We start from the raw sequence: 27,269 nt of genomic DNA, 5'->3' as shown, positions 1-27,269 counted from the left end.
AACATTCCATTTAGGCAAAGAGGACAAAGACGTCTACTGTCCAAAGTTTTGCCTACTGATAAGTCTTGCCTTATCCATTGCCTTTAAAGTCATGCTTAGTGTGGATACAACTCTCTAGCAGCCCACTTTCAGTCAATACCAGTAAACTGAGTAGAATTATCTCTAAACCACACAGTGGTAGGTGGAGGAAGAGACCATGATGTTCCTTCCTGTGAGTAGACACACAGGTCCAGGCCTTTAGACAAGAACTTGGGGTTTGAATGTCTTATTTGTTTTTTCAGCTGACAAGTGTTGTTAAAAGTCCATAACCCACTTTGCCTTACTTTCAATACCTCATGCCCTTCATACGCCATTGGCAACACTCACTTCTGAAATCTTGCCTTTGGTGGGTATTTCAGTCCAAGGGTACTCAGGGGATAGTGTTATTAGATATTTTGTCATGGCAGGTCATGGGGTACCACTTTACTGTTCCTTAAGAGTGACTGCATGTTCCCTACCTCCCAGATTTCTGGGAGGTTCTGTGCTATAGCCACTGGTGGTACCATTTTTTATAAATCAGTATTCTTACTTAACACCACCAGAAGCTGACATGGGCTGAATTAGACTGAAAAATAATGTATTGAATAGATAATGGATTACTTGAAGAATTTTGGCAAAAAAACCCCAAGGACCCAGTCGGAAAAAGGGCAAGTATAAAAAGGTGATGGCATAGCCAGAATCAAAAATAAGACCAGTTTTGAGAAGCAGTCCAGTGAGAAGACTAGTAATAATGTCACCAGACATGAACGCTGCAGCTTGCGCCCACACTGTTGTTGGCACTGGTCACTGGCTATCACCATGGTGATCGTGCCAATCCTACCTCCAGACACTGATGTTGTTGCTGTCACATCTACGGCAGAAAGAATTCCCCTGCTTCTTGATATCACTAGCTCTAGACTCTAAATCTAAGTCAAATACATTTGATTGGCTGAGCCTGGTTCACAAGTCTCATCAGTAGCCTGCACAAGAGGCTCAGAAAGCAACGAACTGGACTTTTTGGCTTTTATGGAAGAAGGCCTCTGTTTCCTATTAATACTCCTGTTTAGAGAATTTCTGAAACAGAAGGGAGGTCAGGTATTAGGGAAGAAAAAGACAAATGTCCTCTATATAAAATCTTTCTGTTCTCTTGATCCTTGGTCCCCTTCTCCCCCTATATTTTATGTACATCTTCTTTGGGAATCCATTTGTTATAGGATTTGAGAAAATACATTTCCTTAACTTGAACATGCTAACTGGCAGACTGAAGTTCTGATGCAGTACAAAGCGGAATAACAAAAAAGGAATTACATTCTTTCAAGTAAAGAAATGTGTACAAAAGGAACTCCAAGTTACAGAAGCACACAAATGTTTGAGTCATTTGTTTCAGTAACTAAAATCCACAATCAGTTCCAGAGAGTTAGAAATTGGCACCTTATTATACGAATACAAATGAGTTATGAAAAAGAATTGCATCAGAGCCATTAGAAATGAAGTTAACAAATTCAGATTAACAAAACTGAGTGAATATTTTGAAGATATTAGAATCTGAACTTAAGGTCTTTCACAAAGGAGTGAGTCATACTGAATGAGAAATAATTTTACATCTTTTGAGACAACTTCAAATGAGATGTTTAAATATAATTTGGCCTCTGGCTTCCTTTTCACAGATGAGCCTTACTAAATACAGAGAAGACCTGAAAACCTGAATACACACATTATGGAAGAAAGAAACAGCAAGTTTAAAAGATTCCTTTTACCCCATGGCTAATGGCATTAATGGCTAAGAGAAAATTGCCACAGAATTATCTAATGACATGGACTTATTTCACCATAATGTTTCAAGGAGATGTGTCAATAAAGGCTATAGTTAGGACATTTTTTCTGTATGGATACATGAAGAAGGTGGTTGGGTTTTGAGCAAATCTAGAAAGATCATGGTACCTGTCAGAATAATTGCAAATACCATATAGCGGGTCTGAAATAGGGGTTCTAACACAGGAAATATGCAGGAAGATCATGGATGTGCAGGAAACATGCTCACAGAGACCATGAGTCTCCAGGATGATTCTTCCCAGGCTTCCTTTGACAAGCAACACTCACCAAGTCGCCTACCGGTGGCATTTTCAAGTTTGTGTACTATTTATTCCTGAAAAGATTCTCTATCATTTTTTTACCAAGAAACTCAATCACAAACAGAAAAAGTATATAATTTACCTTATGTACCTATTTCCCAGCTTCAATAAGGATCAATACATATGTGGCCATTTCCACGTTTCCTATATTATTTTGAAGCAAATACCTGACCACATAATTGGATCTGCAAATATTCTAGTACATATCTCTAGAAGTTAACAACTCTTTTTAAAAAATATAACTGCAATACCATTATTACAAATAACATGAACATTTCCTTAGTATTATTAAATATTCAGTTGGTTTTCTAGTTTCTAATAATCTCATATATATCATAAACATAACCGTGTTTTCTTGGAAGACGGTGAAATCAAAATCCAGATAAGCTTCATGCATTATGATTGGTTGATATGTTTCTTTAGTCTTTCTCCATCCATAAGTTCCCCCTTTATCTTTGTCCTTCTGTCCCCCCCTACCTCCCACAACTCATTTGCGGAAGAAACCAGGTCATTTGTCCTGTAGAGTTTCCCTGTCTGGCGCTGTGAATTTCTGAGAACAGAAAATAGCCATATAGGAAGTGTGAGTACTCCCAGCCCTGTGCTCTGGGCCCCCAAGAGAAGTCTGACATTGCCATGTAAGTTCTTTGGGATTTTGTGCCACAGAGTCCAGGCAATAACAGAGAGCAATGAGCTTGGGAAAAGCCAGGATGGGAAATTTGCCTCTAAAATTGACGACATATACTTGTCCTGGTGCAAGGAGGAAGGAATGAAGATAAAACACAGAACAGGGAAGAAAAAAAGGGAGGAAGGAGCTTGGTCTGTGGTTGTGAGCAGCTGTAGACTGGGAGGTAAAATTGGGAGAAAAAGTGGCCAGGGGAATAGCCGGCATGTCTACAGATAATGTTGAAGTCACAGAAACAGAGACAGGCTTTTACTTTTTTATGTAAATTAGATATATGCTAATCTCCCTCCAAACCTTTGGGTGTTTTTAAGAAGCCAAGGAAACATTGGAATTACTTTTATTTGTGATTATTTTTCATCACACTGGTGTGTGGGTTTTGTTTTGTTTGTTTTAATGTGACACTGCATAGAAACTGGAACACATGGGTTCCCAGTTCCTTCCCATTGATCTCTTTCCTCAGGTTTCTTCTCCAGAATGAAGTGCAGGATGGTGTCTTTTCACCCTCCAACCCCATGCTAGCTGGAGGTCAATGTTTGTCCCTTAACCTTTTTCTCTGTTCCACCCTACTCAGTAGGGTCTTTATCAGTTGGTAAGCTTTTGGCTGCAAGTAATAAAAACCTTAACTTGAGGTTGTCAAAATGAAGCAAATTTATAATGTCCTATAACAAGGAGATCTGAGGTAGGGAAAGTTATTCATACACCTTTAATCAGTTTGCTCTTCAACAGCTCAGTTTTGCTCTCTTTTACCACCCCTGGTCTTAAGATGGTTGCAGCAGTTTTAACAATCCTCCTCAGCAAACCATTTTTTTTTTTTCTTCTGTTTTTCCCTTTCAAAGCTAAAATCCTTTTCAGAAAGCATAGCTCATTTACCAGCTTTCCTCTCTTGTCTCATTCTTCAGAACTGGGTGCCATGTCTTTTCCTAAGTCAGTGACTGGCAAGAGAAATAGAATTATCATGATTCCATTGGCTTGGACTAATCAAGACCCACACTCTTTAGGCTGGGAATCGTACACCTTCCATGAGCACAAAGTTATGTGGAGAGCAAACATCAGAACACGGGCTGTCACTATAGAAGGGTGAGGTACGGGGATCCATTTGCTTAGACATCCAATAGTGTCTGCTCCAGGCCTTACCAGGCACCAAAGACAGGAATAAAAAAAACTACTACAGAAATAAAGACCTTCATAGAGAGGAGAAAGCTTCTTATTAGAGACTTATTGGATCCTCCTTCCCCCAAACTACTGACCCAGACATCTCCCAAGTCCAATAAATACCCTAAAACTGTAGAATCTAAAATATTTTATTTATGGGAATGACGTGATCAAAGGGATTATGAAATGCCTTTGCTTTTATCAGATCAGCACGCTGGGGATAAGCCTAGAGAAGGCACACTAGGCTGGGAGGGGAGAAGTTTCGGCTTTGGCAATACATTTTTTTATTCTTTAGAATCATAAGGGTCAGAGCTGGGCTCAGAGGAGAGAAGGCAAAGTTAAGACAGGTAAAGGAATCCTCATTTCATGTCATGCTCAACATGGCAGGGATTCCGAATAGACAGTATGATAGGAAATGGAGCAGGTACATTTGAATAGAATATCTATTTTGTTGTATCTATCAGAACCTTGGCATAAACCTTAGCAACTGGATAAGAGAGAAAACAGGTAGAGAAAAGGAGGAACTAACTCTCCAGTTCAATTGTCTAGAGGCTTTTTCAGAAGCAGTGGCCAAGGAAGAAGGAAGAAAGTTTTAACAAATAGGCTTGATCAGGTAGGCCTTTGGATTCTAGAAACAAAATTTAATGTTTTATCATTCATTCATTCACCCATTCATTCATTCAACAAATATTTCAAGCTCACCCCTTTACTCTTTCCCCTCTTGCTGTGCTCAGTCCTGTTTGCATAGATAAACTATGGACTATTTCTGCTGTAAGCTAGGAAGATACTTGTATGCATCTAATTATTCTCATGTATAGCATTCATTACCTCTTTGGCCTGGGTGAATCATATGCTCTATTGAGACATAGTTCTATTTTCTATTGCTACTGAGGCATTCAGACATGTACTAAATGAGATTATCTCCTCTACCATCTCTTTTCTCATTCTACAGGCTTTCCCTGAATATGTTCACCCACTCCTGGTCTTTAAACTACATTTCTACTTTGATGACTTTCATCTTGGTACGTTCAACCCGAACTTCTTTCCCATAATCAAGCCTTAAAACCAAGTTCTACGTGAACACGTATATCTGAAAATCTCACCGGCTTCTCATATTCTCCATCACCAACCAAAATGGATCTCATTTTGTCCTCTGCTGAACCCTTCTCAGGTAATCAGAATATAAAACATTTGTTGACTCATTTATTCTACCAAGTTTGGTGCTGGGTACTTTGAGTAATCAAATGATGCATATGCCACTGTCCCCTTAAGATCTTACTTCTTCGTGTTTCACCTTCTAATGAAAGAAGAGAGGGAAACAAGTCAGTGACGACGCTCTTGTCTTCTAAAATTCTGCATTCTTGGCCACATATTTAAAAGGGTATATATTTTAACAGTGTAAGTTTAAAAAAGAACACTTCTGCTTTCATTTCAATAGACGTGGCTGAAGTAAGGGATTGGGGCTATGCCAAAGAAAGTAAATGACTTAAAAGCCAAAATGGCATGATGAAGCAATGTTATTTTTATCAAGATGATTGGTCTGATTGGTGGTGACCTTGAAAGCTTTCATGAAGGTTTTAAAGTGACATGAATTAGGGAGACAAGATGGAGAAAGCAATGACTCATCTGTATTAAGTGAAAAAAAAAGTCTTAACAAGAGGAAAACTCAAGTGGACAAAAAATGAATTCATAAAAAAGACTTGGATCACATAATTCACTTTCAGAGAATCAGTCTACTTCTCATCTGAAAAAATCTTTCATGATGATATGATGTAAAGGTCTGTATTCTCTGTTATTTCTAAGTATAAAAAGTTCCTCTAGTCTAATTTCTTGATGAAGATGATTGACAGTAATGCCTAAATTATGATTTCTGTGAAATGTTTTTGTTCATATGGGTTAGTGATAATCATAATACCGACATACAGATAAAATACTTAATGTGGCTAAATAATCAGGAATAAGAAAAAGTGGGTGTTTATTATGTGGTCCCCAAGTCACAGATACTGTCCTTTAATTAAGCAGGTTGAAAATCTATAGGGAAGTGAGTCATGCTCACAAGCTTCTTCTGTACAAGGTAAATATTGATAAGTTCTGTAATACAAACAGAGCTATGGGAATTCAAATAAAGAGAGTTCATATATAACAGTGGTAACAAGGAGGTCTTCATGGAGGGGCACCTGGGTAGCTCAGTCGGTTAAGCATTTACCTTCAGCTCAGGTCATGATCCCAGTGTTCTGGGATTGAGCCTCACATCAGGGTCCCTGCTGAGGGAGAAACAGGGGCTGAGGGAGAAACTCTCCCTCTGCTTGCCACTGCCCCTGCTTGTGCTCTCTCTCTCTCTTTCTGTGCCAAATAAATAAATAAATAAATTTTAAAAATCTTAAAAAAAAAAAGGAGGTCTTCATGGAAAAGGAATCTCTTGAGCAGGGTCTGCCTGCTGGATCTTGTTGCTGGTCCATGGAGTGCAAAGTAGGATGCAGGAGAAAATCAGCATGAGGTGGATCGTATGCAATGGGAGTTGTGAGATAGCAAATTTCAACTTATTTCAAGGCTAGGTGATGAATCAGGGTCATGGTAGAAGAATAAAAGAAAGAACCAGAGAAATAAGTAGGGAGTATGGTAGTAAGGTAATTAAAGGAGCTCTAGATAAAAATAAAGGATAGGTATTTGTTGTGGCTTCTCATTGGATCCCTGTGTGGGTTTCCATCACTGAGTTGTGTTTATCTCCAAAAGTTCAAAGAGGATAGGCCAGAGATCTGTTTCAAACAGAGAGAAGGGTATCCATCAAACCTAAATTTGGATAAAGACATGACTGACTTGAGAAGCAATAACAGATCCAGTTTAATTGATGGTTAGCCTATGTATAGAGAAAGAGATATTCAGACAGGAACCTAGGAAGACAGTTGCATTTAGGTGTTGGAAGGAGGAAAAAGAAAAGAATCAAGCAGTGGTCAATTGTTGCAGATAAGTATACAAGAGATACACAAACAAAGAAAAGACCTTTGAAAGACCAGCTTCACGAGAGGAAAAGCTAAATTTCAAAGTGGGATCCCTTCCACTGGGGATACACATAAACATGGCAATTAATAATGCAACTCTAATTATGGTTACAACAGGAGCTGTTGCATTATTAATCCTTATTTTATTCTTGATAGTTTCAAAATACAGAAGGAATAGATTTTGCTGTTTACTACATTTATTTGCTTGAAAATGTTGACTTAGAAATTTACTATCTTGGACAAAATTACAGGTCATCCTTGCTCTGGAGCTCTCAGCCTGTTTGGAGTTAAACAAAATTGATATATGGGAGTAGAAAATAGAACCATGGGGGGAAATTTGCAAAGCTAGGACTAGAAACAGGAAGACAAATAAAGATGAGGTCCTTCAGCATCAATACTGTCTTTGTTATCTATAACTGCCTAACATAGCTCAAAACTTAGTGACTTAAAATAACCACCATTTTATTATTTCTCTTGATTCTGTGGGTTGCCTGGGCTCAGCTGGGTGCTTCTTTTGCTCTACATGAGTCTGGCTGGGAATTCAGTCATCTGAGTCTATTGGATACAATGTCTAAGATTTCTTATCCGTGTGGCTGGAAATTAATGCTAGCTCTCAGATGGGTGATTGCCTGGGGCTTTCAACTGGAATATTCACATATGGCCTTCAATGTATTTTGAGTGTCTTCTAGTATGGTAACTGGATACTGAGATAATGCGTCCCAGAACAAGCATCACAAAAGGGAGAAAGCAGAATCTGTCACCCTCTTAAAGGACAGGCCTGGAATGGCAGTGTCACCTCTACCACACTCTACTATTGAGCTATTACAGGTCGAGTTGGATTCAAACAGAAAAGAAACAAAAGCCACCTCTCAATGGGGAGAATGAGAAAGAATTTGCAGCTAATTTTAATATAGCAAGTGCAAGAGAATCAATTAGGTAGTTAGAAAAAAAACCAAGGCAGAAAGTTGTTGTGCTGTGAATTTTTTACTGTTTATATATATTATGTATGAGGGATTTCCTGAGATATCCAAAAGTGCGTGAAAACTTGCTTAGGTAAGTATCATTTCATGCCTAAACAAAATTTGGTCAGGAAAGGAAATGGGCACATACATAAAAGGGCCATCTTAGCAAGAGTAAACATGAGGCAGGGAAAAAAAAATTCTGTTTTTTCCCCACCACTAGAGGGAGGAAATCTCAGAACAAAGGCTGTCTCAGCAGAGACTGTGTATAATAGCTTGACTGAGTAGATTGGGGCTTGGAATTATTTTAAAATTTGCTGTCAAAGTGACTTTAATTGAGAAGTGAAACAGAATATTTGATGTGATTCTTATATATGTATTTCATTTCTAACTGTGGATTAATATTTTCTGCATGAAAGTAAGGCATTGCTATGGCAAAAGCACTGAAGAACATTATTCAAATGAAATGAAACCATGAATAGAATGTTCCACGTGGGAGTAAAAATAATTAACCATTAATAATGTCACCCTTTGCCTTTTGCATTTCATCATTAAAAATATTTCTAAGATTGAAAGTTAGAACAGGAAAAATTTTTTTAAATGAAAAGATCTACAAAACTGACTCATTAACATTTTAATCTTTGAAAACATCTTCAGTAGGACAGATCCAAATTCAAACTTAGAACAATAGAATCCTGAGGCCTTCAAATACTCAGGTGTGGGAATGAAGTCATATAGTACATTGGTTCAGCAAGTTATCATGTAATCTCCAAATTCAGTAAGGAATTGAACTTTTCTTTCTCCCTCCCTCCCTTCCTTCCTGCCTGCCTTCCTTTGCCTTCCTTCCTTAATTGAAACAAGTTTTTATTGTGTGCTACTATATTCCATGCACTGGGCTAGCCCTAGATGTATGCTGGTGGGTGGATAATAGAGACACGTTTCTTGACTTCATAGAGCTTTTAGTCTGTGTGATTCAGGCCACAGAATCTGCATACATTCTGAATATAAATGGATAATAACACAAATAATTATAATTAAAAATTTAATTAAACAGGTCAGGCCTAATTTCAAAGGAAATTGTGCAGGAACTCTTGAAGAATTAAATGATGTTTTTGCTTCCTTTTTTATCCTATCTCACATTTTGAACAACTTAGAATGTTATAATTGTGAAGACAGTGTTCTCTGTAGGGCGCCTAGACGGAATTTTTAAAAAAATTTGTCCTCTTTGTTGCATTTGGAATTCTTTTTTTTTTTTTTTTAAGATTTTATTTATTTATTCGACAGGATAGAGACAGCCAGCGAGAGAGGGAACACAAGCAGGGGGAGTGGGAGAGGAAGAAGGAGGCTCCCAGCGGAGGAGCCTGATGTGGGACTCGATCCCAGGACTCTGGGATCACGCCCTGAGCCGAAGGCAGACGCTTAACCGCTGTGCCACCCAGGTGCCCCTGCATTTGGAATTCTATCACCTCTTCAGCCTATCCTCTTCATTAGCTAGAGTGCTTGACACCACCTCAATTTACTTAAGTGCATTCCTGCCACTCTTTTTCCTCATGACTCCACTCATTCTCTCTAGAACTACAGAGCATTATCTGCTTATTTTTAATAATCCATCCATCTCATGGTCAAACCCATAGTTTTTCAGCGTAGTTAGTAAGAGAGAAGCGTTAGGAGCATCTTTAATTTGTCTGAATAGATGATTCTTGAATATTTAGCCCTCTCTGTGCTCTGATTTAAACATCACTGATTTTCCAGGTCCTAACGCAGATTAGGAGAGCACTAATATCTATGTCTTAGGGTTTTTTGGGAAAGAAACATGAATGGTTCTCCCAGAGCACTATTCCTCCGAAGATTCCTTGCATTTATCATCTCCCCAAAGCCCACTCTCTTCAGTCATCAGACTTTGCCATTTGCAGTTATCCTTAATTTATATTTTCAGCATCCAAAGATCTTGCCTAGATTATCTATTTCTGTAAGGTTAGTAATTATGCTGATAGTTAAGTGTCCATTTCTAATATTATATGAATATTTAGCAGTAGCTTCTTGAAGACCAGATCACAGAAAAAATGTTTAGCTATTATGTATTAAATAAGGACAGGGGCTCATAAAGTATCTCCATGAAAATAGCTTTTAAAAATGTATCTTCAAGGGCCCGGTGTTGTGCAGGCCTACGCATACAGATGAAAACACAGATATACAGTGTAATAAATGACTGGAAGAATGAACCTGCTTTCAAAATGTGATTCTCAGCAGGTAAAATATAGAAAAATAGCATGAAATTGGAACCAATCACTGTTTGGCTCTTAATTTCATGACTTACATAAAGGTAACTTGATAAAGTTCTTATTTGAAGTCCTTATTTAATTTGCTAAAGCTCTTCTATATATACACTTATAAATGAAATGAAAAGAATATTCTTTCCTTTGGTTCACCAGTGCTATGATTTACTTGTTACCACTGAAGACTTCATTGACATCCATGTTTGAGAAAGGATTGATTGTTTAATAAGAACCAAGGCTGCTTTTGACTACCTGGCAAGATATATGTGGAAAGATTACAGTTCAGATCATTTTCTCTGATTGTGAGAGAGTTAATTTTCTTAGAAGATAATGCTGAAGACAATTTTTGGTACAATTTAATTTAACCTCTTTATTTTACTAGATTTAAAAAAGGAAATGAGGGCTTAAGTAATTAGGTGACTTATCCAAGTTCACCCAGCTTTATCGGAGTCATGTGGCAGATTTAAAGTAGGCTATAAGCACTATGAAGTAGGAAGTATGCCTTTTTTACTCACTATTGAATATATAGTGCCCGCCATATTGACTGGTATAGCAAAAATATTTAATATGTATATGTTGGATGAATGAAATAATAAAGAATTTGTGATATCAATCTTTTTATACTTTTCCAAAGTTACTAAGTCTATGCAGTCTCTTTAACCTCAAATATATGCATTTATACTTCTCTGATTAATTAATTATTATAACTAAGGTTATTGTTCTTTAGCAAAATGGTGGAATAAAGGAACCATGGCCAACACCTACAGACTATTCAGACCATAGAAGCCAAATTAGGTGAGAACCCTCAGGAGAAGGTGGAAACCATTCTGTCTGCTTCTGAGAATCCAGCTGTCATTAGCACATGAGTGATGGGTGGGAAGGCAGTCCTACAGAAAGCGGGTTTTGAAAGTATTTTGCTTGGTATTGTGTAGAACATGATACAAAGGATGTTTGGTACTAGATGATAGGGTAAAGGCCACAAACCCAAGGTATCAGCTGGCTATTCGGCTCTCTGGTCACTGGTCTGGGGTTCAGGGTCAAGATTCATCTCTAAAAAGCCATGGAAGTTCTTGTGATTATCACAGAAGAAAGGATATTGCAATTCTTACTTCAACCATTAGCTTACCAAACCAGGGCTAAGCATTGTCTGACCCAAACAGGGATTGAACTACCGGAAAAAATGATGAAGTTATTGTTCCTGAACAAACTAAATGTGAAAACTAAAATTATAAGTAGGTTAAAGTTTTCACAAAAACTTTGGGCTCCGTTGGAACATTATCCTTTTTTGGTAGCATTTTCAACAGAACATGTTCACAGGAAGGAGCCGAGGTGTTACCCTTAGCATAATGTAATATTCAGTAAGTAGGAGCAGATAAAAACTGGCAGATTGATGACCAGCATTACTGTTTCCAGTCTCCTTTTATTCCTGTAATTTATAGTCAAGGGTCCTAGTCAGATACCTTAAAAAATTCAAAAATTTCTTATTTCTGTCATACATAAATTTGCAAAAAAGTTTTTAAGACTAGAATCTTGCGACAAAATTCTTTGACAAAATGAGAATGTTCCAAAGGAACTTCTGTACACATATTATAAAATTTAATGCTTATGCGAAGATGAATTAATTTAAAACTATTAATGTATTGTTGTGCAAGACAGACAATAAAAAAAATTGGATTGTAGATCCTTACTAATTTTAGAATAAAAATAAGCTCAGACACGTAAACCAAGACGTCAATTGAAGGGCAACAGGTCAAATAACTAAACAGATTTTCCATTTTATTTTGTTGGAAACTTGGGGTCTTAACAGTAAATCTCATGGACGGGGATTATATCTTTGAAATGGATTCATACAGAGCTAGTACAACACACTATTAATACTGCACTTTACTAATTAATGCTGATTGTTGATGAGGTAAATGGCAGTAGTTCATCTAATATGATCTAATAAGATGCCCTTGAAAAGGAGAAAACTGTAACTAACAGAAATCCAAGATAACTTATGACAAAATACCAACATCCTTGTTCCCTGATTTTCTGGCCATTACTATCTGACAGTTTAAGCAACTTGAATGATACGATTTTTTTTTAAAGATTTTATTTATTTATTTATTTATTCGACAGAGAGGGAGACAGCCAGCGAGAGAGGGAACACAAGCAGGGGGAGCGGGAGAGGAAGAAGCAGGCTCATAGTGAAGGAGCCTGATGTGGGGCTCGATCCCAGAGCACCGGGATCAGGCCCTGAGCCGAAGGCAGACGCTTAACGACTGCGCCACCCAGGCGCCCCTGAATGATACGATTTATCTACTTACTTTTCCACTCCACTTTGCTGCTATAGGCCTAGAATCACAGCTGTAGGCAGGGGCAAGAGTTTTCAGGTTAGCAGCATAGGAAGAAACAGAAAGGTATAGACTTACCTGCCCCTTGCCTTCGAACTCTGTAGCTTCACAGATACCCCCATTATCCCCACCTTGGGCTTAGATTCAAACAGGGTTCAGAGACTATTTCTTTACATGTTGTGATTTAAGGAACTCTAGCTTAGTATTTCTGTGGGTAAGAATCAAATCAGCCTCAGAGCTGGGTCTGCTCTGAGACTATCCCCAGCTCCAGAACCTAAGCCTTTCCTGTAGTCTTTGTGAATAAGCCCCCACTTATGCAGCAGTTCCAAAGATATTAGTTCCTGTGGGATATCTGCTCATGGAATAGCAGTCAGGGCCAAGGGACATTCACAAGAACTATGATCTAAGGTGGGGATCATTTTAAGATTTTAAGGAATAAGATGATATTCCAGGTGGTAGAGCTGGACATGATTCTGTCTGGGCTGAATCACCAGCATATTTTATTCGATACTGAGTGTCCTGCCTGAGTACTGAAAAGGATCTTCTTTGGGGTGCCTGGGTGGCACAGCAGTTAAGCGTCTGCCTTCGGCTCAGGGCGTGATCCCGGTGTTATGGGATCGAGCCCCACATCAGGCTCCTCTGCTATGAGCCTGCTTCTTCCTCTCCCACTCCCCCTGCTTGTGTTCCCTCTCTCGCTGGCTGTCTCTATCTCTGTCAAATAAATAAATAAAATCTTAAAAAAAAAAAAAAAGAAAAGGATCTTCTTTAATCCCTCCTGTGGTGAGAGGAATATAAACAGGGTATGAGAGGGGACCAAGTTATCTCAGTAGTGAGGATAGGAGAAAGGAGCTGGGAGGGTAGCCAAACAGGCACTAATATACTTGATACAATGTGTATTTTCAATTACTTGTTGGGCTGTAAAGTGGCAAAAAGTTTGGGAAAAATATTACTATTATGCACCTAAGCTAAATAAGTCAGCTAAACATCAGTAAATGATTGAACATGAAGCAGACCCAACATGTCATGTTTTTAAAAGACTGCATAGCAATTAGGCATAGCCCGCTAGCCAGCAAGCAAGGGCATAGTTCTTAGAGATCATTTTGACTGTGATTTCTAGAGGAGACTGCTTATGGACATGTGCATGAGCAATGCCCAAATGATGGAAATTTTTCATCTGAAAAGAGAGATTTTTGTTTAGAAAAACTCTGAATACTGGAACCTCTTATATCTGAGTCTTTTTGGTCCTAGACCCCTGCAGCTCTGCCTATCAAATTCTGCACACTGTATTTCTGGCCTGCTTACTTCCCAGGCCATTCTTTTTCATATTACATGTACAGGTTTTCAGTAACACAGAGATTCCCCACAGGTGGTTATAGTAAATGTTAAGTAACAAAACAGTCTGAGGTCAAACTCACTTAGGAAATGCTGGGCAGAATAAAGTTGAACAATTTTCTTTATTGTAGGATTTTGCAGAGACACAAAGACGCTAATAGCTGTTCATCTCTGAGAAGAATTGGAATGTTGAATTTTTATCTGAAAAACAGACCCTCTTCTATGTTCTCTCGCCCACGAGGAGCTCTGGAAACTATTTTGTAGTTGAGCACATTTTGGGAAAAGCTGCCGTGGAACCCAAAGGAAAAAGCTTAAATAGGACTTTATCCTTTCAAGCTGATTCCTCCTTTGCTGCTCTAAAAATCAGGAGGAAAGAGCTCTTGTAAGTCAGATTCATTGAGATAGGCAAAAAGCAGACCTTTCTTAGAGTTTTAACTTTGCATTCCCTGTTCCTTTGGCCCCGATTCTTTTGCTTTGAGGCATGAATTTTACTTTCCTAAGATAGAAAAGTTGTTGTAATCAGTGAAGCACAATCATGGGTCTGAAAGGCATATTTTAAGATACTATTTGTATCATAGACATGACAATTATATGCTCAAATCGACTGGAGACATTTTTATAAAAAACAACCCTAGCCAAGGTAATATTACTAGATGTTTGACATATTTATTTTAGTTACTAAAAGTACATAAAGTAATATGTGCAGTAAATAACAACCGGGAGATTGAAGTATATGACATGAGCTATACATTAATGTTAACTAGTCTTCGAGGGAAGAAATGGCATGCCTGTTTATAAACTAGTATAATGCAGCATGTGAGAAAATTATAGGGGATTTTTATAGAATTCATAATCAAACTTTCCACTTTAGTTATTGTTATATTATCCTCTAATCTTGATTTGTTTTGAAAATCTCCTTATTTTATTTTTTTGGTCAATGACAATAGTAATTAAGATTTAATAGAGCTTTACATATTCCAAGGTACAGTAATCTTAGTTACTTCCCAAACTCTACGAGGTATGTATAATTATTAATTCCCTTTCAGAGATGAAGAGGGTAAGTAAATAGCTCTGTTGTAACCAACTATAAATAAGTCTTAGAGCCAAGATACGGATCTACTTGTTTTTTTGTCAGAGAGAGAGAGAGAGAGAGTGAGCACAAGCAGGGGGAGTGGCAGGCAGGGGGAGATGCGGGCTCCCTGGTGAGCAAGAAGCCCAATGCAGGATTCAATCCCAGGACCCTGTGATAATGACCTGAGCTGAAGGCAGACGCTTAATCTACTGAGTCACCCAGGCGTCCCTGTATCCACTTCTTAGAACACCAAATCCCAAAGTCCAAGTGCCATCACCTATGCTATTTGAATAGGTTTATCACTCAATATCTATATTTAATGTATGTAATGATTATATATGTAGTACTTTGAATCTTCATCTAAAAATAAGTGGGCAAGGCACCCAATTATATGATTGGCAATCACGTTTCAATTAGGTCAATAGTAAATCTTTCAGATTGTGTCTATTTTAAATTTCTTCCTCCTTATTCCTCTTGGTTTACTGACTTTTTCCCCATTTCAGTGCACCAGAGAAAAGGCAGTGAACATTCCACAGGAGATGATATAGAAGGTATTCATCTAAGCTGCTCATAGAATCTGCTGGATAACTTCACAGCATACCAATGTTACATACTGGGTTGTCCAACATTCCAGAGAGTGCAGGGAGAACCTGACACATACTTCTAGAGCAAATGCCAGAAAATCCCCAGGTATGCAAAGGTGCCACTCACCTGGATAAATAAACCATTTTGTTGTATATCTGGTCGCCGGTTGTTTCTATCCTTCTTTAAAAGGGTCACACTTAACCCTGCAAGCCCATTGTTAGGGCACCTATAAGTCCATTAGTGACTATTCTGAAATGAGGTGTTGATACAAGGATATTGGGATCACCACAGTTGACCCACAGCACATGGCTAGATATTAAAGATACGTTTTGGTTTATTTCAAGCAAACTACCACTGCTGTGTTTTCTTCTTTACCACACATCCTTTTCCAAAGTTTTTCAGGGGTCCCCATGAGAGGGGTGAGGCAGAAGATATTATTTCTTCCCATTCTGACTAGAGATTTTATCATCTGCCCTTCCTCCTTCCCCCACTGTTGTCATAAAGACAACATAAACAAGATGATGCTTTTCTTCCTAAAAATCTCCTCTGTCAATGACAACATACTCTATAGTTGTTATTAGATCATAAATATACAATTATTTTGAAATATTTCAAATGGGCTCAAACTTACTAGGCCCACTTGCATCTACTAATCACAATATTTTTTAAGAGCTGTATATAATTTCCCGCCTACTGTAAATTCATTCTGAATACCTCACACACAGATACCTAAGGAAAAATAACATACATTAGATGCTCTCCAGGATTTATTAATTTTCATTAGATTTATTCTGACTCTTTATAGGACAAAGGCACAGGCACCATAGTTTATTTCCATACTTATCTCTAAGTATAAATTTCACTAATTTAAAAGATATCTTTATCAAGTGGCAAATAATGTCATGGATGGAAAAGCTGAGCCGAGAGGGATTAAGGTTAGCATAAAACCACAAAACTTGAAAAGGTAGGTAGAAACTGAACTTTTATACTTTTATATCCTTGTTCTGCTTTTGATGTTCTGATATTTTACAGAATATGGGAAACATGGTAAGAAAAATGAAGAATAGACTTACATTTAGGAGCCTTGAACTTGAATCCCAGCTCTGCCAGTTCCTAGCTGTGTCAGCTTGGCAAGTTGTATGTCCTCTCTGGGCTTGGGTTTCATTATCTGTACGCTGGAGAGAATACAATCAATGTAGAGAGTTTGTAGAAGGATTAAGTGAGAGAGTGTACGTGAATGCACCTGGCATTGGTAAGTGCCCACTAAACTGCTAAGCAGTACTGGTAGATTTCCAATAAGCAGTTACACTGAGGGAAAAGGATACTATCTGCTTCATTTATATATCTGCTATCGAGGTAGGAGGCATTTTTACTTTAAGACAAGACTGACATGGATCCAACGAAAGTAATACTCCAGTGTATAGAATCCTATGGTGTAAAACTATGCCCCATAAGGTTAGTGAAGTGGAAACTAGTAGAAAATTTAAAGTTCATGTCTCAGAGAACTGTTTCCCCCTAATTATCTACTGTGCCTTTTCAGACCCCACTAACTCATCCACTAGCTGTCTCTGCAGAAGCCTGGACTCAAGGTCAACTGATATGGTTATAGCCTAAGAACAAGCAAGGCTCTGTATTCCTTACCTGACATAAGAAATCCAAGACCCTCTCTGTTTATACCAGCTCTCAGAGCATGTCCTTAGACCCTTCTCCTTCTCCTAAAATAACCTCCTGATGTCGGGGGCTAATTTTTGCCTCATTCTGATGTTAAATCTCCACCCCAAAATCAAGATGGGATGTATACTCTCTCTCTCTCTCTCTCTCTCTCTCTCTCTCTATATATATATATATATATATGTATGTATATGTATGTATTTGCTCAATGCACGTGTTCTATTTTTTCTCATGAATAGTAAGTTTTCCTGCCCCTTTCATCAATATGTATATAATCTCCTACCCTGAACTTCCCCTTTAAAAGACCTGCTCCTTAACTCAGAACCTGGGAGATGGTCTTTAGACATCAGCCCACCATCTCCCCAGGTTGCCAGCCTCCTGAGTAAAGCAACCTCTCCTTTCCAACCAACACTTATCTCATGAGTATTAGCTCTCAAACAGCTATCAGCTGAACTTGCGTCTCAGTAACAGTGTGAACAAGAAGAAAATATCTGTGCTAACAACTTGTTTTAATGTAGAGAAAATTGTCTGAACAATGCCTTTCAGGAAATGAGGCCAGTGCACTGAGCAATTTAATTATATCCTCAAATAAGGAAGAGGGAAAGGGGTAATGAGGAAAACTCACAAAAACTCTAGGAGAAGGGGTACTTTTTGTGTAAGGGAGAGAAACTGATAGAAGCTGGACCACAGGATGGAATTGAGAATAGGGAAGACTGGCCCCAAAGACAGAATTCAAAAGGCAAAATCCTAGACAATAATATCAGAAACGACTGCTGTATCAGAGCAGAGCAGACTCCAAGGCATTCCACTGTCTTCACTGGGAACCTGTGGTGAGCTTCTAGTCTGCACATGCCCCCGCTGTTAGAGTTCTCATTACAAGGGAATGGCCTTGACTCAGGGGGTTTTATGTTGAGGTTTTACTGATGGTACTGTGGCGAAAAGGTGTACAGAGAATGTGAAAAACTGGTTCAGAAATATGGTCGGATTCCAGAGCAGGAGCAGATGAGAAGTAGAAATAATTAATTCAGATAATTCATGTTCTCATCATTCAGCAAAACACTCTTCTTCAGAGATTTGATAACAAAAGTATCTAATTTTATTTCTACTGTGGAATTAACACTACTCATCTCAGGCTTGCCCTGGTGACATTTGTAACACGAAAGTACAATAGTTCTCCTGGGCCAAAAATTGGTGAGCAAGGGATTGTTGATTCTGAGTCCTTCTTCAGAGAGAAAACAATGAGAGATTGATACCAATGAGACTGACATCATTGTAACGTGGCATCACACTGTCGTGGCGAATAAACCTCATTGATGTTACATTGTACTTGAAGTTTTAAGATGTAACCACAGAAAATTAGGAAAGTCTAATCTGCTATTAAATCTTTAATAAGATCATGTATGGCTTCCTTTTCCTTTCATGCTATATTTTAAAGCCAAATTCAAATTATGAAGAAGTTGGAAAAACAACCCAAAATCCTATTCCCTTAAATAAATTTTATTTTAGGCAGGCATTTGCACAGTTCTGCAGCATAACCAACAATTTATATAATCTCTTGTGAGTCACCAAGGGAAGCTGGCATGATTGACCTAAATGCTTTTGATGTGCAACAACGGAGGCTAGGGAAGTAATGGAAATGCATGTGGAACCCCATGGTGATGTTTACTACTTTGGGAAGATTCTCTCCCAGGTCTCCTCTACAAGACTCACTCGACACCACATTGATTACATAAATCACTATTAATTAAGGTTAGGCTTGAATCCCATTTTTCTCTGTTTTCTTCATTTTTATGTTTAGGGGTGCATTTATTAAAATGATAAAGCAATGATGTGACAAGCTATAAAGAAAGGAATAGAATATAATAAAAAATCACCTTATTTAAGGTGTCTTCTTACAAGAATTTTTTTTTTTTTTGGTCTTCTCATTATTGCTTTTTGGTCCAAGGGGATGTCAGGTTTTTTAAGGATGAATAAAGTCCCTTAATCTGACAATTTGCAGGAGTCTTGGGGATTATCAATTAGGAAATACTTGCTACAAAAAAGATGAAGTTTTAAAATCGTGATGGATTTCCAAAAAAGTTACAAGAGTTGTAAATGTTTTTTAAAAATAATTTAAACAATTCTGAGGTATCCACAGTAAGAAGTGAGAATCTCGTCCTTAATCTCCTCTTCTCTCTTGAGAGTGTGGTATGGATTCTTCAGGAAGTTTTCTCAGTGTTAATCCAACCATATATAGTAGCTTTGTTGTTGTTACCAAACTAAAATAGATTCAGACTATGTATTCATTTCTTCCCAGAAGAACATAAGCTTTGAAATTGTTCCTTGTTAGAATAGAAATATCTCATTCTTTTTAATGACTACAAAATATTCTGTAATATAAATCATAATTCACTTAATTTGTCCTCTCTTGATGACCACTTATATTCTCCAATTTTCTATCTTTTTTCTTTTTTCAGAAATAAACATTTTTACATATGTGCATAAATAGTACTGAAAATATTTCTGTATGATAGATTCCTAGCTGTGAATTTATTTAATAAAAGGATTATTTTTAATTTCATTAATTGTGCCCCAAAAGATGGTGCTGATTTGCTTTCTTACCCCAGTGTATGAGAACACCTCTTTCCTCACATGCTTGCTTACCCTGGGTGATATCATTGTTCTTAATTTGTGATAGTTTAATAGATGATAAATGATGTATCATTCCTATTTTTAATTGCCACAAAAGAAACATCAATGCTTTTCTCTTTGCTTTATTCACTTATCCCTTCTCTTGATCCGTTCTCTAGATAGAATCATTTTATACACACATATTTTAAAACCTTGCTATATTCCCACTGGATGTATTATTATAGAATTGCAGCAATTCAGAATGACAGAGAACTCATGATCTTCTGAGGCAACCTGTTTCATCTTTCAATGGTTCTGCACTGTATGAAATTTTTTCTAAGGAGCCAGAAGCTCTCTCCCTGTTGTTTTCATCCATGATATAGCTCATGAACTTTTAATATGAGATCTAACAGTAGGTGGTTCCCTCTTGCCCTAGCAATTTCTCCTTGGAAGGGGGTACTTTTCCTAATTCTGCTTTGCATATCTATTAATTAGCTCAGATTAATTGCTAAATAGAAGCCTTGCTTTCATTCTCTGGGACACTTCAAATATCTCAGATTAGATGTTTATTTTCTTCTTGGGCAACCAATGGTTATGAGCTGTCTCCAATTCTATGCCTCCAATCATTCCTACTGTTTGTGACTTGAGACACTTCAGCATCAATGTATACATTTTCTGAGATCAAGAGAATAAATACGGCACTCATAGAAAGCCATATACTCTCTTCTAAATGATACCAGTTACAGTTAGATTGGCTACTTGGGGAGTGGATAAAAATTAACTAGACTGGTTAGGTTATGGAAGATCAAAGGGAATAACATGAAAAATTCAATTCTCAGGTTTGGTCTAGACTAGGAAATAGACTTTTTGTTTTCTTTTTCTTTTTTTGGCATTTCAACTCTCTGCATTTATGTTTTCTTATTTCATATATTTAAAATAAGAAATATTTTTATCTGGGTTGTCACTGCTTCTTGTTTTTCTTTCTTCTTCTTCTTTTTTATTTTTCCAAATTGAAATTGGATTATTTAAGATACACATATTTCAGTCTCTATTCCTGGAGTCAGGGAAGGAGGCCTTCCTCTCACTTGGGAATGAAGTGGGAAGGGGAAGTGGGTGGTCCTAGCTCTTTTTTTCTTTTCTGAAAAGCAACTTTTGTCAACCAGCTTCAGGGCACCGAACTTGATAACTGTAGATGTGAAAGTGTTTCCTTTTTCTGTTGTTTACTTATGGCATATTCTAGGTGAGTGTATTATTATGAAACTTTTAGTGTTGGGTGAAAGTTTCAGATTTTTGTCTATTTTTTTTCTTTTTTTTCAAATTTCATAGCTACATAAAGGGAATCAGGTGGTTTGGAAAGCAAGCTTCTGGGGAAAATTTTAAATTAATTCAGTACTTCCAAGTTGCTTTCCGACTGTGTTTGGATCTATCTGTAGAAAGGCTGCTTAAATAGGAGAACAGGTGGCAAAGTTATTGAGATATAATGAAGTTTTTTTTTTTTTAACTATTTTAGGTTTTCTCCTAAAGAAAGTAGGACTGGATTCCATGTCTACTGAAAAATCTTTTTACATGCATAATAGCAAGGTTCATAAACTCAAATAGAAAAGAGCTTTATTTAAGCTTATCACTCTTAGAAACGCCTTCAAAAATAACCATTAAAAAAAAAAGAAGAACCTTACACTTGTATGTGGTGGCTAGTACTATGGATCTGTGAGAAAGTTTCAAGCAAAATTCAATACAAACTGTAATTATAGGCAGTTTTGGAGATAGAGATACATAGATAAATATTTAAGCTCCATCACTTATTGACTATGTGACTTTGGAGAAGTCATTAGATTGACTCTCAGCCTCACTTCCCTTATCTTTAAGTTGGAGATAAGGATAGTACTTCCAACATGAAATTTTCTAGGATTTGTGAGAATTACACGGCATGGCTACAAAGACAAATGAAATAAGTGATTTAAAAATAATAATTCTGATCAAGTTATATCACTTCTTAAAACATTCCAAAGATTTCCAATTATAACTAGATTAAAATTCAGATACTTTATCTCAGCTTGCAAGGTCCTATGTGATTTGGACCAAAGATAGTTTTCCAGTTTTTTCTTTTATGTTTGTTCACGTTTCTTTTAGTCCAGACATGCAGGCATTTTAATTTTTTTCCCTGACAGTTTCTTAAACATTAAAAAAAAATGTGTTTCTACCTTAGAATCTCTGAATTTACTATTCTGTCTTTCTGGAATGCTTTTTTCAGAAATATTCCAGAACTGACTGCATTCAGGAAATGACTTAAATTTTGTCTCCTCAGAGAGTTTTTCCCACCTATTTAAAATAGTACCTGTACTTCCAAGTAGGAGGATAGCAGCATGTGCCAGAAGCATCTGTAGTACTAAGTGAAAGCAGCTGCCAACCCAAGATTCCATATCCAGTGAAAATAGTTCTCAGAAAGGAAGGTCAAAGTGGTACATGCTTTCAGACAAGCTAAACCAACTAATTTGTCACCAGAAGGCTTGCATTAGAAACAGTACAAAACTTATAAAAAGCAATATTCTGAAGAGAAATTGTTAATCGGAAGGAAAATCATTTCAGACAGAAAAACAGAAATTCGAAAAGTGTGTATTTGTGTATAAATATAAATGAATATTGACTATATAAAACATTAATTGAAATGTCTTGGGGGGAGCGCCTAGGTGGCTTGGTTGGTTGAGCATCGGACTCTTGATTTCAGCTCAGGTCGTGATCTCAGGGTGGGGAGGTCCAGCCCCAGGATGGGCTCCCTGCTCAGCAGGGAGTCTCCTTTAGATTCTCTCCCTCTACCCCTCCCCCACCCCTCCCTCTCTCTCTAAAAAAAGAAATGTTTTGTAAACTTTGTGTATAACAAAATATGTACAACAAAAAAAGCATGTACAACAAACATGCATATGCGATAATACAGAAGCTACAGCAGGGTGTAAATGTTTTTTAAAAGTTTTCAGTTTCTTCAAAATACACTATATAATTAAAAGGAAAAAATAACAATTCCATAATCAGATTTAGAGGTTTTTTTTTAAAGATCTATTTATTTATTTTAGAGAGAGACAGGGATGGTGGGGGGTGTGCAGAGGGAGAGAATCTTCAAGCAGACTCCGCACTGAGTGCAGAGCCTGATATGGGACTGGATCTCACAAGCCTGAGATCATGACCCGAGCTGAAATCAGGAGTCCGACGCTTAACCAAGTGAACTATTTAGGCACCCCAGATTGGGAGATTTTCAATTACTCTTTCAGCAACTGATAGAATAACTAGAGAAAAGATTAGTAGTGACAACATTGATCCAGCCAATGCTACCAACTACCTTGACCTAATTGATTTTTACATACCACTATACCCAACAACTACAAAACAAGACACCTTTTTAAAAAGTGCAAATGGTATAAAGATAGATCGTATATTGGCCAATAAAATGATTTACAATAAATTTTAAGAGACTGAATCATTCTGGGCCTTTTTTTTCTGAGAGAAGGAAAGAATGTATCAGTAGCAATAGTATAACTAGAAAATCACAAAATAGGAAATTAAATAACGTATTACTAAATAATCCATTGTGAAAGAAGAAATCACGAGTAACGAGAATATAGTTTGAACTGAGTGACAAAGAAAATACAGTATATCAACATCGGTGGATACAGCTAAAGCAATGCTTAGAGAAAAATTTATGGACTTAAATGCTTACATTAGAAAAGAAGAAAGGAAGAAAATCAATGACTTCAGCTTCCATATTAAGAAGCCAGCAAAGAGGTACCTGAGTGGCTCACTCATTTAAGCACCTGACTCTTGGTTTCAGCTCAGGTCACGATCTCATGGGTGGTGAGATAGAGCCCCGCATTGGGTTCCATGCTCAGCAGGGAGTCTGCCTGAAGAGTCTCTCTCTGCCCCTCCCCCCCCACGCGTTCACATTCTTTCTCTCTCTAAAATAAATAAATCTTTAAAAAAAAGAAGCCAACAAAGGAGAGCAGAATAAATGCAAATAGCTAGAAGGAACTAACAAAAATAAGAGCAAAAAGCCAATGAAACAGAAAGTCAATAACACATTTTAAAAAGATGAACAAAATTGATTAATCTCTAGCTAGACTGTTTGAGAATAAGTGAATGAACACAGAAATGTAAACTTGATTTAACATTAGAAAATCAGACAATTTAATTTACATTATTAATAGAATCAGGAAGAAAAACCATATGGTCATCTAAATAAATGTAGATGAAGCATTTGACAAAATCCAATACCCACTTATGAACTCCAAAACTCTCAGGAAAAAAGAATAGAAAAGAACTTCAACCTAATGAAGAGTGTCTACAAAACCCTACAACTAACATAATACCTAATAATGAAATAGTGAACTCTTTCTAATGTTAAGAACAAGGGAGGGATGTTCACGCTCATCACTTCTATTCAAAGATGTAGTGTTGCTGAGTAAGTGATTCATTTATACACACTGATGACCATCTCATGTACCGCATGTTAGCTATTCTTATTCTTTTTATGGTACTCTTGGGATCTTGCTGTATGCCCTTGTGAAAGGGTAACATTCCACTTGTTTTATTGGTCATATCCTGTCTGATTAAATGAGGACCATCAGCAAGGAGAGGCCATGCCACAGAAAATATACTTCTCATACCAGTGAATATCTTAACCAACTTACAGATAAAGACTGGCAAAGATTCTCACCAAGCCCACTGCAGGAAAAGCAACTGCATGTACAAAAAAATGGGTGGTAAGTTTTACTGTTTCCATTTATAGACAGCAAATGTTTGTGAAGTATTAGGTTAATTTTGTTTGCATCTCTGCTGGGCTGGCTAATAGTGTTTATTTCAGAAAAGAAGAAAAATGTTACAGCACTCCAGGTACAAGAAGCATAACACTTTTACATTGTTATGGCATGTTTTAGCAGAACTATTTATTTACCTGCCTACATCAAGTCCAGTGCAAACTAAGAATTATAAGACAATGCCTACCCGTAATCCTCTTTAGAAGTGATATTGCCACACCAAACAGTGGTGAGGGTCTGCCACATGTTATAAGATTATGAAACAAATGTCAGATCCAGCTGTTCAGTTGTTTGGGGGCACCCTATTTACCAGGTCTAGGATTTGAGTTACAAAAAATATCAGGATTTTTTTTAAAAGTATTTCTTTTCATAAATTTGTATAGGAGGCACCTGTGAACAGTCAAGGACTATTTCCAGATGAAAGTTGTTTTGTGAACTATAGAATAACAGCAATGTGTTTTGTTCTTCTGTCTCCATTCCTTTCCCTGCATCCCAGATAACAGAAAAGATTTATTTCTGGTATTAAGGTGGCTTGATGAATCTATTTTTACCCTCACAGACATTTTGCTATTGATGTAGCTCAGACTGGAAGCCAAGATTTGGGGAGCCATTTACAAAAGGTTAAGTGTTAGCTGGCATTTGGTTGCAAACCTGGGTTTTTCTTTTGTTTCATTAAACATGTTTCAAGTGAATGCCCTCAGGTGTTCTAAGATCTTTGTTAAGTTTAGTTTTCTTTAGAAATAAATGCACCAAACTAGAAAGAGGGACTCAGGAAGCACATCCTTCTCTGCTTTATGGTTCACTCTCCTCCAGCTCTCTCCTGGTACTTCAGCCTCTGCTTTCCCATACATGGACTCAGGGGACCAGTCCTCTGATAACAAAAATGACTTGCATTACCTCCTATTTTACTTCTCTCAGTTTCAATGGCATCAAGAATGACAAGGAAAAAAGAAGTGGAGCAGAGAAAGGGAATAGGGCCTTTCCAGAAATGGAGGTCATTCTTCATCTACCCGTGAAAGCAAATCCAGAAACTACATCAACATTTCCCTCCCGGGGTAGAATTCTGGTAATATTTTCTTCTTAAATCTGACACTGACTGGAAAGAAATAACAAATTTTCATAAATACCATCAAAGTTTTGGGTTGATTTAGAGATGGGTGAGTAGTCTTTTTTAACAAATTGATTAGCCAGATCAGAGTGGAGAAGAGGGAAAGGCAATTTATTGTGGGTTCAAAAGAACACAGTGAATGAGTTAGAATTGGAATACGGTGTAAATAATGATAGCAATGAAAATTTATATATAATTAACATATGCAGCCTCAGTATTAAGTGTTTCTGTTGGAGAAAGTAAGATTGGGAGGTTGACGTAACTTGCTCAAGGCCATGCAGCTAGTAAAGGTGGAATAAACCCAGAACTTTCTGACTACAATGCCCATATCCTTAAAGCTCAACTACAAATTAATACTGCTTCTCTTGAAGCAGAAGAAAGTGGGGACACCATTCCCGATGGGGAACAGCATAACCAATGATAAAGAGGAAATCACAAATACACTACGCACAGAGGAATGCACACATTTGCTTGTTTAAAAGTAATTACCTACTGGAGTGTAATGGAGCCCAAACTGCAATTTTCTTGTGAAATTCTCTTTGAGTGCTCTCACAGCCTGAAAATGTTTTCTGAAAATGCTTTGTACAGTCGGAAAGTTTTATCCACCTGTATGAACTTTAAAAAGGAAAAAATTTAAAAATTGATCCGAAAGTTGCCTGCAAAGCTCTCTCTCCACCCTAGAAACTTCCCCAAATTGTATTTCCTTTGCTAAAGAGGAGCTACTCTGTTTTGGGGCAGAGCTTGTCTTATGACATTAAACTGGTGCTCTCCTACTAATCAATATTGCCTGTTGTTCATTCATATGCTATTCAAGAAAGACATTATTAATTTGGAAGTAAAGAAAATTTGGAGAGGAGCTAATTCATTATCTAAACTTGAGTTTTTAGATAATAAATTTTAGGCTATGGGATATCCAAATTAAAATACCCTAAGGACTACTGGGATTGTAGGAAGAGACCATGAATGACAGATTCGTAATGAAGATTTATATTTGAGAATCAGAGAATAACAGCATTTCATTGCTTCAAGGGATCTTAGACAGTATCTGGTACAAACTTCTCATTTTACAGATTATGAAATTGAGCCTTAAAAGCTTAAATAACATGCCCAAAGTCACAAAGCAATTTAGTGTAAGAGTTAGAACTTGTTCCCAGACTTTTTGACCATCAACTGAATTCAATATTCTTATCATGCCATCAATCTATTATCAGGATAGAGAAGATCACTAAAACTATGAACAAAGTGAATCAAAGGGGAGTGGGAAAAAATGAATTTAGAGAATTCACTTGGGGAAAGAATGCTGATCTGAGAGTTTTGGGGAACATTTATAATTAAGTTATGTGTGGAGAAGGAAGAGCAGCACATGAGGAATAGGGGTGATTAGGGAGTTGGAAGGGAGGCAGGAAAATTATTTTCCCAGAAATTAATCAGGAAATGCTATGAAGTCTTTCTCATATTGTGTTGTTTAGGGGCACAGAAGTGACCTGTCAATTGAGAACATTGAGAATATAAGTTTTAAAGGGATAAGGAATGTT

At 37.3% G+C, this 27,269-nt stretch overlaps 1 protein-coding gene across 8 annotated transcripts in view; it reads right to left on the bottom strand.

Annotated features, from left to right (window-relative positions):
• Positions 1–27,269, bottom strand: part of OXR1 (oxidation resistance 1) — a 680,801-nt gene that overhangs the window by 483,583 nt on the left and 169,949 nt on the right. For all 8 annotated transcript variants that reach the window (XM_048212636.2, XM_048212640.2, XM_057307959.1 and 5 more), the window contains one exon: positions 16,617–16,718. The gene's annotated coding sequence lies outside the window, so the exon portion shown is untranslated. The remainder of the gene's footprint in view (positions 1–16,616; positions 16,719–27,269) is intronic.

Source organism: Ursus arctos, unplaced genomic scaffold (assembly GCF_023065955.2).
Source record: "Ursus arctos isolate Adak ecotype North America unplaced genomic scaffold, UrsArc2.0 scaffold_6, whole genome shotgun sequence".
Taxonomy (NCBI): domain Eukaryota; kingdom Metazoa; phylum Chordata; class Mammalia; order Carnivora; family Ursidae; genus Ursus; species Ursus arctos.
Note: the sequence above shows the minus strand (reverse complement) of the source record. Positions and strands in the feature narration are given on the sequence as shown.